Genomic DNA, 10,677 nt, shown 5'->3' with positions numbered 1-10,677 from the left:
TGTCAAAAAAAAAAAAAAAAAATTCGTGCCGGGGGTTTCACCTGGAAAATATATTCCTGCACAAGCAGTGCTCGAAAAAAAAATCGTACCAGCTGAAAATCTCCCACACCCCCCATCACTTTTCTAATGGTCCGTCCCTAAGGTAAGCAACTACGAACCTCGTCTTCCAGATCTCGCCGCACTGGAGATCAAGAAGGAGCACAGGAAATGTGAGCACTAATTAACCTGTGTGGCAGGCGTTCGAAGGGGAAAGAGAAGGGAAAGGTAGAACCACTGGAGAACGACGAGGGTGCGTGTGAAAGGACCCCTAATTAATATGCATACATAAGGCAGCTGCCAAATCTCTGACTGTCAAATGGCATCCAATCAAAAACATTCACAGGAAAATGCGCTACGCAGGAATGTGGTTTACCGCGCCATTATTCCAAAAAATCTCACGGCGGAGAGAAGTGTGAAACCAAAACACCGTCGCCCGAAAAAAAGGAGCAATCTTTCAACGACGTGTGACGAGTTTGTGAAACGAGTTTACTGGCGGAATATGTCTCAACAAAATCGTGTGTGAATTTGTTCAGACCATCGCTGAAAAAGAAATCGTTGCGCGAACGACTAACAAATGTGGCTGGAATCCATTAAAAAAAAAATCGAAAATTCTTCACAACTTGTTTGTAACGTGTGTGTAAGGAGAATAATAAAAAAAACTGTTGCATAATCTCGAATTTCTATCCAAATTTTTGGAATCAGATCAAAAAGACAAAGTTGGCGGCCTTTTTAAAGATTGTTTAGGTGAGAGCTCGAAAACAAATTGACGTTAAATTCAACCGCAATAGGTTGGTGTTGATTGCCACCAATTTAATTACAACTAGCCAATCACGATTTTTACGAGCGAAAAAGGATCGAAAAAGAATAGCGCCCTCCCCTTCTCCCACACACGCCCTCCTCGTTCTCCCGCCGATCTCTCTTTCCCTTCTTCTTCCCCTTCGAATGCTTGCCACGCAGGTTAATTAGTGCTCACCTTTCCTGTGAGAAGGCGGGAAGGCAAGGTTCGTAATTGTTTACCCCTAACATTATATTCCAATAAGTAAGGTGAATTTCTTTTGTCTTTTGTGGACTCCTTTCATCCATGGCTTCAGTACCAACTTCGCTCCCACGCCACCAAGGGACAAGGAGAAGTCTCAATGACAATCATTAGGTGCTGTTACACTAGACCTCTTGCCCATGGGGAACCTTGGGGTTACGGCTTGGGTTGGGTTTACCCTGGGTTATGATCGACTCCCCATTTGCGGTTACACACTTGTAAATTACCCAAGGGGAAGGTAAGCGTTGGCCTGTTTTGGTGGGAAACTTACCTTTAAGATAAGGCAAGATGAGATTTATTAGTTTTTCCACTAAATGTTTTTGGAAAAACTAATTACAATACAAAATACATTAAAATTAAGGATCTAAAAAAAAAGTAAACATGGAAGATCTACATCTGAACGACAAACTTTTCTTTGGCTTATTTTCGGTAATTGTCACGATCGGCGCTTCTCTTAAACTGTCCACCTCAATTAAGTTCAGCGATTTATCGCTTCATTTTAAGAAGGCAACAAAGACGTCGACTTCAGTTACGCTTTCTCTAGTCCTTGCAACTCTCCAATTTATAATTTAGACGTCGACTTGCTGCTGGCCAGAAAAGGCGTGCTTGGGTATTTCCACGTTCGCAGTTGTTTACACAGTTCATCACAGCATGTATTTTCCTCGCGTTCGGCAATCTTGTGATTGGTTGAGCCGCTTTGGGGTTTTGTTAACCATAAGACTTACATCTGGAACTGTCATGGGCAATTCTTTTGTTCTTTTTGACGCATCCATGGAAATTTCCCACAGAACATTTTCCTTTGGGCAGATCGCTTACACATAAAAAATTGCTTCCCCGTGGGAAAAAGCCACTTACCCAAGGGCAAAATGGCTAGTGTAACCGCAGCTATTCTCGTAACTTGAGCCGTTTAAAACAGGAGTGACGCCAGTGGTGCGAACTTTGTAGTCACAATAATATCCTTAAAAAGCAATTTTGCAGTTTAAAGTGTGTAATGTAACATTCAACTTTTTTAGCTAAAATAAAACAACTGGATATCGTCGACCTTTTTTTGTTTATTGTTTATCCGGTTCCGGATTTTGGATTTCCGGGTTTTCCATGCGCTCTTGCCGTCACCGTTGTCGTTGTTTAAGCTCCCTAATAGGTCAACCACAACATGCCACAATAGGAAGCTTACGCAAGGACGACGAAGATGCTAACGAGAACGTTTAATATTTAAGAGAATATTATTTCCCGTTATTGTACATATTTAGTAAGAACCGGTCAGCGGAAACGCACACAAACATAAACACCGTATGCCATCATGGAACTTCGCGGCTTTCGTACCGCATGACAATCAGCTTGCGAGCAGTTTTATAGCTAGGAATTTCAAAGTTGAGCATCCCGAATTTGAGGAGTGCTTTACTGAGTATTCTTCACATCGTGACAAGGCAACCGGTACGAACTGAATTGCCAAAAGGTATTACCTGAATCCCCTCCTGAAATACCAAGATGCAACACTGATTTGTCAGCTAAATCTAAAAACAAATAATGATGTTTGGAGCTTTTTGTCACCCATTTGCAGGTAAAGGAAATTGGACACGGTGTCGTGATAAAAAGGAACCATTTGAGGTGTCATCGAAACATGAGAACTGTCGTTAGAACGCGGTGACATGCATTCTCTACCTCTGTGTGATTTTCCCGTTGGCTCTGAAATGTTTATGGAACTGCTAGCTTTGTTAGTGGTATGTATGATTAAATTTACCTATTATAGATCCCTTCAGAGCGGTTAACTTTGCTGGACAGTTTAGTTATAAAGTTTCTTACCCAGTTACCCGAAGGCAGTAATTTGCCAGAAGATGTGATTTTTGAAAAATGATAACTGCCAATGTGCAAATAAGCACAAGAATATATTTTTATAGAAGTAAAAACAATGAAGGAACCAAGTGAAAATGTAGTTCAGCCAGGAATTGAACCTGGGTCTCCAGATTGTTACTGTTTATTTATAAATGTATTCATATACACATTAAGATTAAAGTTGCCATTAATAGTGATCACCCTGAAAGAGGTTGAAACTCAGTGTCTTGAAAAAGAATTGGGAGCATACATGTATATAGGCAAGAGAAACATGCCCATTGTTAAATAATGTTTTGCATTTATGTGAGATAATTGATTTGAGGAAATGCCAGCACTTTGGTTTGACAAATAAACTTAGTGTTTGGAAGTGAAAGTTGGCAGCATAGGCATGAGAAAGATGGGCATTGTTTAATAATTTCTTGGATTTATGTGAGATAATTGATTTCAGGAAATCCAAGCACTTTGGTTTAACAAATAAACTCAGTGTCTCAAAAAAAAAAATGGGAGCATACATCAGGTATATATGGCAAGAGAAACATGCCCGTTCTTTAATAATGTTTTGCATTTATGTGAGATATATAGCTGGAATTTTGAAAACAAGGTCAAACTTTGCTGCCAAATCCAAAGTGAGGGCGAGGCCTAGTTTCCTAGGGGGAAATGTGTCATGGCTGCTTGCATGCAAGTCTAACAAGTATGAGGTAATAGCGCATAGCCAAAACAATTCACTAGACCCCTTATGGGAAGCTTAGTGACGGAAATGTTGACCTCTTGGGTAAGAGAGAAAGGATTCCGTGCCTTATGAAACACTACTTCTTCTGAAGTCACTTTAAGTCATGTTCCAAAGATCAGTTTAAGTCATGTTCCAAAGATCAGTTTAATGACCTTTTGCCTTAATGACTAATCATATAATTTAGCATTTTTCTCAAACATGTTTTGTTCTACTTCCAGGTTCAAGTCACAAGTTGTCAAATGACAATGAAAACTGACTTGTTAAATCAAAACCTGTTTTCAATGGAGAGGTTAGAGTCCAGTTTCTGACAAAATAAAACCGTCCCAGATATTCAAGTCTAATTTAAAGACATATTAAGATATGTGGGGATCAATGAATAACATTATCAACCAGCAACATGCAGCAACAAATTGCCACAAGCAAATTGTGTGTGTCAATCAACCACTTCTACGTTTTTGTCATTTAAAGATTATAACAAACACTCAAGCAGTGTTTAATCACATCTCAAAACATAAAGAGGAAATTTGAAAATATTATGCTTACCGGTAACCAAGTATTTTGGAAAAAAATCAAGGTAATTATAGAAAAGGTGATGGGACAGTTTCTCAAGTTTGTGCTAAATTTTTTTCTCAGTCAGAATTTTTTTCTACCTACGGCCATGATTTAAGAATAAGATGGAAAAGGAATAAACTCCAAGGCTGTCTACTGATGTAAACAACATTAAAGGCTCTCCATTCAAGTAATAAATGATTTCTGTGACAAGAATGTGTGGTTCCAAAAAATATATTGACTGCAATGGATTGTTATTTGGTTTGTATCCCTCCTGCCCTGGAATTTCCAGTTTAGCTTTATACTTTACCCTTTAAACATTTGGCTGTTAACACCCCCTACCCTCTCGGATTTTTCAATGTCCATCCTTGGCGTAAATGTCCACCCTTGCACATTTTTATAAACTTTGCCAAAAGTTGTTTCTTATCATTCTATGATATAAAAATGCTTCACCATGCAGTTTTAGAATTGTAAGCCCCTAGAGCTGTAATTAAGGGTGTTTTTAGTTGGTCATACTATTGCTATGATAACCCGGCTATCGTGTCACGCGAATGATAACAACGTGTTCACCAATGATTAGGTATTTTTTTGATACCATGATTGTAACATCAAGTCACTGATAAAGAGTGGTTATAATAACCCATCAAAATGTAAGGGCTGGAAACTGTTTTGAGCTAACCTCAAGAACAGTTCTGGATTAAGTTAAAATTGCATACAATGTATGTTCTGGTCAAAGATTTAAAGAAAGTGAAAATCATGTTTCTCAGTCTACCCCATTAAAATTTGCTTCTTGTTATTCTGAAGCCAGGAGAAGAATTTTTCCGTGTCTAAACCTATCAGTTGCGAGATTTCAATATTTTGGAAACCTTCATGGCTGCGATTTGCTCGTACTTGGAAGGGGTATGACTTCCTAAAGTCCTTTAACATCAGCTTTTTATTATCATGAGAACTTCTAGTTGAATGAGCCTGGGACTGAGGGTGAACTTTATTTAAATGATCAAACCTGGTTTTGATCTGTTGGACTCCATGGGCTGCTTGTGATGCTGTTACTATACCATTTGCGATCTTATTGACCCCCATTCTCTGGATAACACCTTTTGTGGCCCTTGGGTTATCAGGCACTAGTCTCATTTCATGTTGAATAAGAATATATTTTTATAGTAATAAAAACAACGAAGGAATCAAGTGAAAATGTAGTTCAGCCAGGAATTGAATTTGATTCTCCAGATTGTCTGACCTGCAGAGATTCCAACCCCTTTTGAGTTTTGGAGGAAAATAGGGAGTATTTTTTAGCGCCGAAGTCGGGGGCATTCCCCTCCTCAACGAAATTTTGCAGATTTAGTTTCTCTCAAGTGGCATTTCCTGCATTTAACACCATTTTTGTGACATTCTATAAGGTCTTCATTCTTACCACTGGAGTTCCGCCATTTTTGGAGAGTGTCCAATGGAGAGACTAGCCGAGACATTATAGGATACTCCTGAGGATATAGGATACGCATTCAACGTTTTACACTCAGATCGCAAAAAAACTCTTAAGATAAGCTCTTTTTCCTTGTTTTCAGAATTTCATGATAAATCGGGAGAATCTGGGAATTGGGAAAGCCGGCAACTCAACTCATGAAATCGGGAGGGTTGGAATCTCTGGACCTGTCTGCCTGGACATTGATAGTCGTCTTGATTCAACACGGCAAAAGTTAGGCTTAATTCCGGCATCTTATGCAGGTGCTGGAGCAGAAATTTGGTAAAACAAAAGAAACAAAAACAGAAAACAAAACTCCAAATGAAGATAAGGCTGCGTAGCTGGTGATATTAGGGAGCTTTAGCAGCGACAACGGCGACGGCAACGAGAACGTCACAAATTTGCATATTTAGTGGGCAAAAACAGTAGCATTGCACGCCCTGCACGTTGTTTTTCACTTTTGTCCATTTCTGCAAGACAACAACGTCAAATAGCCAAATTTGAGGTTTTATGGAGGACGTCACCACCTGGAGATAAATTTTCATTTTCTCTTCTAAATTGAGCGTGACTCGTATCGGTTCCCTTCTTGAGGGACGGTCACGCCATTGTCATGTTACAAAGCGTGGAATAGTCGCGAAGTGATAAACGCAAATTTAAACTTTGCGATGACGTTCCGTCCTCGTTGCTAGAGCTTCCTATTGTTGGTGCAAGTGGCAAATTCCGCGCAGAGAATGGAGAGTGGTACTATGGGGTATTTTCACAGCGTCCCAACGCATTCTCCGCGCCAACAATACCGCCAGCTAAATGAAGACTAATCCCAAGTAACACGATGATTTCCGGTACATGCACAAAGACCCTTAATACGGCCATTTCCGAGTTCATGTCTGCCTCCTTTTGAAAGCGAGTGTAAGTGCGAAGTTTTTCTTATAAAAATTAGTTCTCATTCATATGTAAAGTAGAACTAATTACCATCACAAAAACTTTGCACTTTGACTCGCTTTAAAGAGGAGGGGGATATGAACTCGGAAATGGCCTATTCCGAGTTGAACTTTTAGCCGTCTGTCTTCTGATGAAGTCACATTTCGATTTCTAACTAATGCGACCCTTTACTACTTCTATTCTTTTCTAGAGTAAGAAAAATAATCTAAGATTTGCGTACTTGCACGCCTCCGTTGGCCTTCGTTCGCTGTATAAGACTGTTTTCTACTGAACATTCAATTGTTGGTTTCCTGAGTTAGAATGGACTGTGCTTAGATTCACCACGACCTATAAATGTGGTATAAGTTGTTTTTCCCGCACGGTTAGTCCGTTGTATTCATGTATGTACCGTCTGTGGTCAATATTCCAACTATTACTTCTCTAATTAACGAACAATAGTTAGTTCATACACTTCACATAAAAAGAAAGAACTATTCACCTCTCTCTAAGGTCACGCAAGCACTGGCCAAATTTTTGTTTATTTTGAGAGGAAATCTGTCATCATTTCCGTGATACAAGTGCGCGCGTTGATTTTTTTTCCCACCAAATGTTGTCAAGCCTTACCAAACTTTAAAGCCGCCGTCGCCCTGCTTCGGAACAGGACAAAGAATTGTCAGGCATGAAAACTATACATATTTTACAATTTACACTGCATCATCTAAAGAAAAGCCGTTCAAAAACAATGCGTACATTTTCAAAACAATAAAATGGCGGGCATTCATCACGCAAAACACAGTGGTTTATGAATCACCTTTAATTCGAATCTTTATTCTCGGGTTACGTTTAATTAAAAGAAATTGGTTCACGTGGACATGAAAAGATCTTACCATCTTTAATACGAATCACATATTTAAAAAAAAAACAACAACAATTAAATCACGAAATCACGAGAAAATAAATCGCCCCATCACGCTTCGCGTAAAAAGTATAGGGGACGTGTTAGTTCCACACAAATTGAACCCTGATTAAAGCATTTATTCCTGAATACTGCTTCCTATACTTGCACCAAAGATGTCACTTTAAGTATACAGTGGACGTGTCCTTATACTTGTACTTGTACGCTGAAGAACTGCTTGCTCTTGCAGAAAAACAACAACAAAAAATGGCGCCTAGCTCTCCCATGTGCTCTTCGGTCACATGACTATCATGTGACCGGAAGTGCGAACCAAAACGCAGATATGCAAATAAAATAAGGGCTTTAAGATAGTGGACAACGGTAGGCTGGGACGGTTGGATGCGTATACCGGAAACTTTGTACGAGTACGGTAGAAAGGCGCGAAAATTTTTAACTTAAGATTCGGCCAACACGACCGTAGAACGGTGGAATAAACATGTCTTTTGGAGAGGCGAGAAATTCTCTGGTAATTTTTTTTGCAGAAGGTTCAATTACCGAGGAGGAATTTCTTATTTTATACCATGAATACGAATCAGTGAATCCTCTTTATCTTACTGGGAATTTGAGCCATTTTGTTTAGATTCCTTGGATTCTAGCGAGAGTAAATCCGCTAAGGGTAATTGGTTCATAAACAAAAAATGCGGCTACAATTATCTCTTTTACCTTTCTTTTCTGCTTTCCTCCTGTGTCATGGTGGATTATGGATAACGCTACATTGAGAACAAGCAAATTTTGGTTTGAGCCGCGATGTGGCCGAGTGATGTCTTTGAACGAACTCAGAATTTCGCTAGATTTTTTAATTTCAGCGATGGATAAATCAAGACAAACACAACCAAATGCACATTTAACCCATTGGGTGATCAGTTTTCAATGCATAATAAACGAAAAGACTAAATAGTGCGAATAAGTATGGATGAATTCCTACCGTTTTCACCGTAGATTCCACGACGAGAAACCCGGCGAAAACATACCGTCCTAGAAGCACGACGGTCAAATGTCACGGGGATTTTGCGTGACATGACACTCATCTAACCGTCCCAGTCTACCGTCGTGTACTATCTTAAAGTCCCTAATAAACTGACGACGGTCGGTAGTTACAGGACGCTCAATTAACTCCGAGCTTGGACAAACTTTCATTGCTTACAAAAAGGATTTACTGCAAGACACCTCTCGCTATTTATCACTCTCATTTATCTAATTTCACTGAATCCGTATCAAGAATTAAAATGTAACTATTTTCAAATTTTGAACAAATATTCCATTAGATGAATAAACCAGTTTGAAACCAATGCATATGGCAAGTGAGTGAATCCGTCCGTATAAGCAATACAATAGCACAGCCTGCAAATATACTTCAATACTGCGCTAAAATTAAAGGGTTGCCGTCTTCTTCTTGCTTTGGACTAAATAGCGCTCATAATCCCTTTCAATCTCTCAAAAACATAGTTTACACTAAAAATGAGACATTGAATTGAAAATGAGATCAAAAGAACAAAAATATATCTAATACATTCTTGACAATTGTTGGCGCGAGTCAACAATTAAAAATTCGGTTTTCGAGTCGTTTACTAGCAGGCGATTAAAGGAAGTAGCCACGCATGGACATCAGAAAAGCAGGACTCAATAGCGGCTAGGGCACGGTATTGTGAAAAACCACTATCTGGCCTGAACGAGAGATAGAGATGCGTGTCATCGGCATGCTTATGAACTGGGAGAAGATGGTTAGAAATTACGCGATAGAGCCAGAAACATATAAAGTGAACAAAACGGGACCCAAACAGTTGCTTGTGGGACACCACAGTTCAATTGAAAATCTCCAGAAGATTGATCTTTGATGAGAACTCGTCGCTTTCGATCGGACAAATAAGATGCGAACCAGTCCAAGGCTGAAGCAGTAATTCCAAAATCATTTTCAAGGACATCTAGGAGAATCTGGTGGTCAATTGTGATGAAAGGGGCAATTCAGGACGTTTGCGCTAATTGTTTGTGAGCAACGTTACTGCGCAGGTAACGTGACTGAAATATGTCACGCATTACTTCAAGCATTAGTGAAGTTGAGGTATTAAAAACCTTTGCAAAACCGTGGACGATAGGTCTTGCACAGCGTTGGATCAGAGAAGACCGTGATCAGTCAAAATTGAATATAAAATATTAATGAAAGTCAAGTTGACTACTGCATGACTGATATTCGCGTTGTTTTATCATTCGTGCAGTAGTCCACTTGACTCTCAAAAATATTTTTCAAGCATTAGTTAAGATAACATGGCAACAAAAACGCCGGGAAAAAAAATCCAGGACGGGAAAATAATGAAATTTATTTCCAAGTCATCATGAAACGTTAAAGAGAAGTGAGCGAGAGGTGGAAAAGCTCTGGAAAAGGTAACTGATCGAGTTGTGGCTGAAAGTTTGGAAAACTCGAGGACGAACCGTTTCGTAAATTAGAAATGCCCATAAACGTTAATTTCAAACTTGCAAGCTAAAAATACAACGTTAGTGTGTAAGGATAAAAATATATATAAAGAAATAATAAAATAAATTTTAAAAAAAGAAATTAGGTTCTGTCTTTATACAAATATTCTGAGATCAAACAAATAAATATTACAGTAAGATAAACATAACTATATAATAATAATAATAATAATAATAATATATATATATATTGAGTGAGAGAGAGAGAATGAAAAAATTGAGTCTCCAACGAAGGCATCGAAGACGGATCGTTTTTATCCATTTTTTGCAGAATTTTCGAAGGATAATTCAATCATACGACTGACTGCTCAAAGGTCAACGCTCGAACTGAATGCTCAGGTTCTCGCGCTCTATCTCACGTGACTGACTCACTAGCGACTTAGACCAATGACAAAATAGAATTACCTGGTAAAAACTAAGATTAATCCTGTGTTATTTATACAAAAATATAAGACAAAAGGTGTGAGGAAAAAAGTGTAAGAAAATGCAGTATCGTTGCATAATCGTATTACGTAATATGTACAAATAAAATTTGATACAAATCTAAGTTACAAAAATGCTCATTAAGCCGGTAAACAATGCGTGAAATAAAAACTGAAGAAAAAAAGAAGAAGAAAAGAAAGAGCTAACTCTATTCCGAAGTAAGCCTTATTTGCCCGAAACCGAAATTAAGGATTAACAAAAGGACC

At 38.7% G+C, this 10,677-nt stretch overlaps 1 long non-coding RNA gene across 1 annotated transcript; it reads left to right on the top strand.

Annotated features, from left to right (window-relative positions):
- The first annotated feature begins 2,369 nt into the window (after window positions 1-2,369).
- On the top strand, window positions 2,370-4,630 carry LOC137989563 (uncharacterized). The gene is made up of 3 exons (XR_011120911.1): window positions 2,370-2,531; window positions 2,637-2,796; window positions 3,857-4,630. It is a non-coding gene; the product is annotated as an uncharacterized lncRNA (long non-coding RNA).
- The last annotated feature ends 6,047 nt before the right edge of the window (window positions 4,631-10,677 follow it).

The sequence above is a fragment of the Montipora foliosa genome, unplaced genomic scaffold, assembly GCF_036669935.1.
Source record: "Montipora foliosa isolate CH-2021 unplaced genomic scaffold, ASM3666993v2 scaffold_467, whole genome shotgun sequence".
Classification (NCBI taxonomy): domain Eukaryota; kingdom Metazoa; phylum Cnidaria; class Anthozoa; order Scleractinia; family Acroporidae; genus Montipora; species Montipora foliosa.
This window is presented reverse-complemented; position numbering and strand designations above follow the sequence as displayed.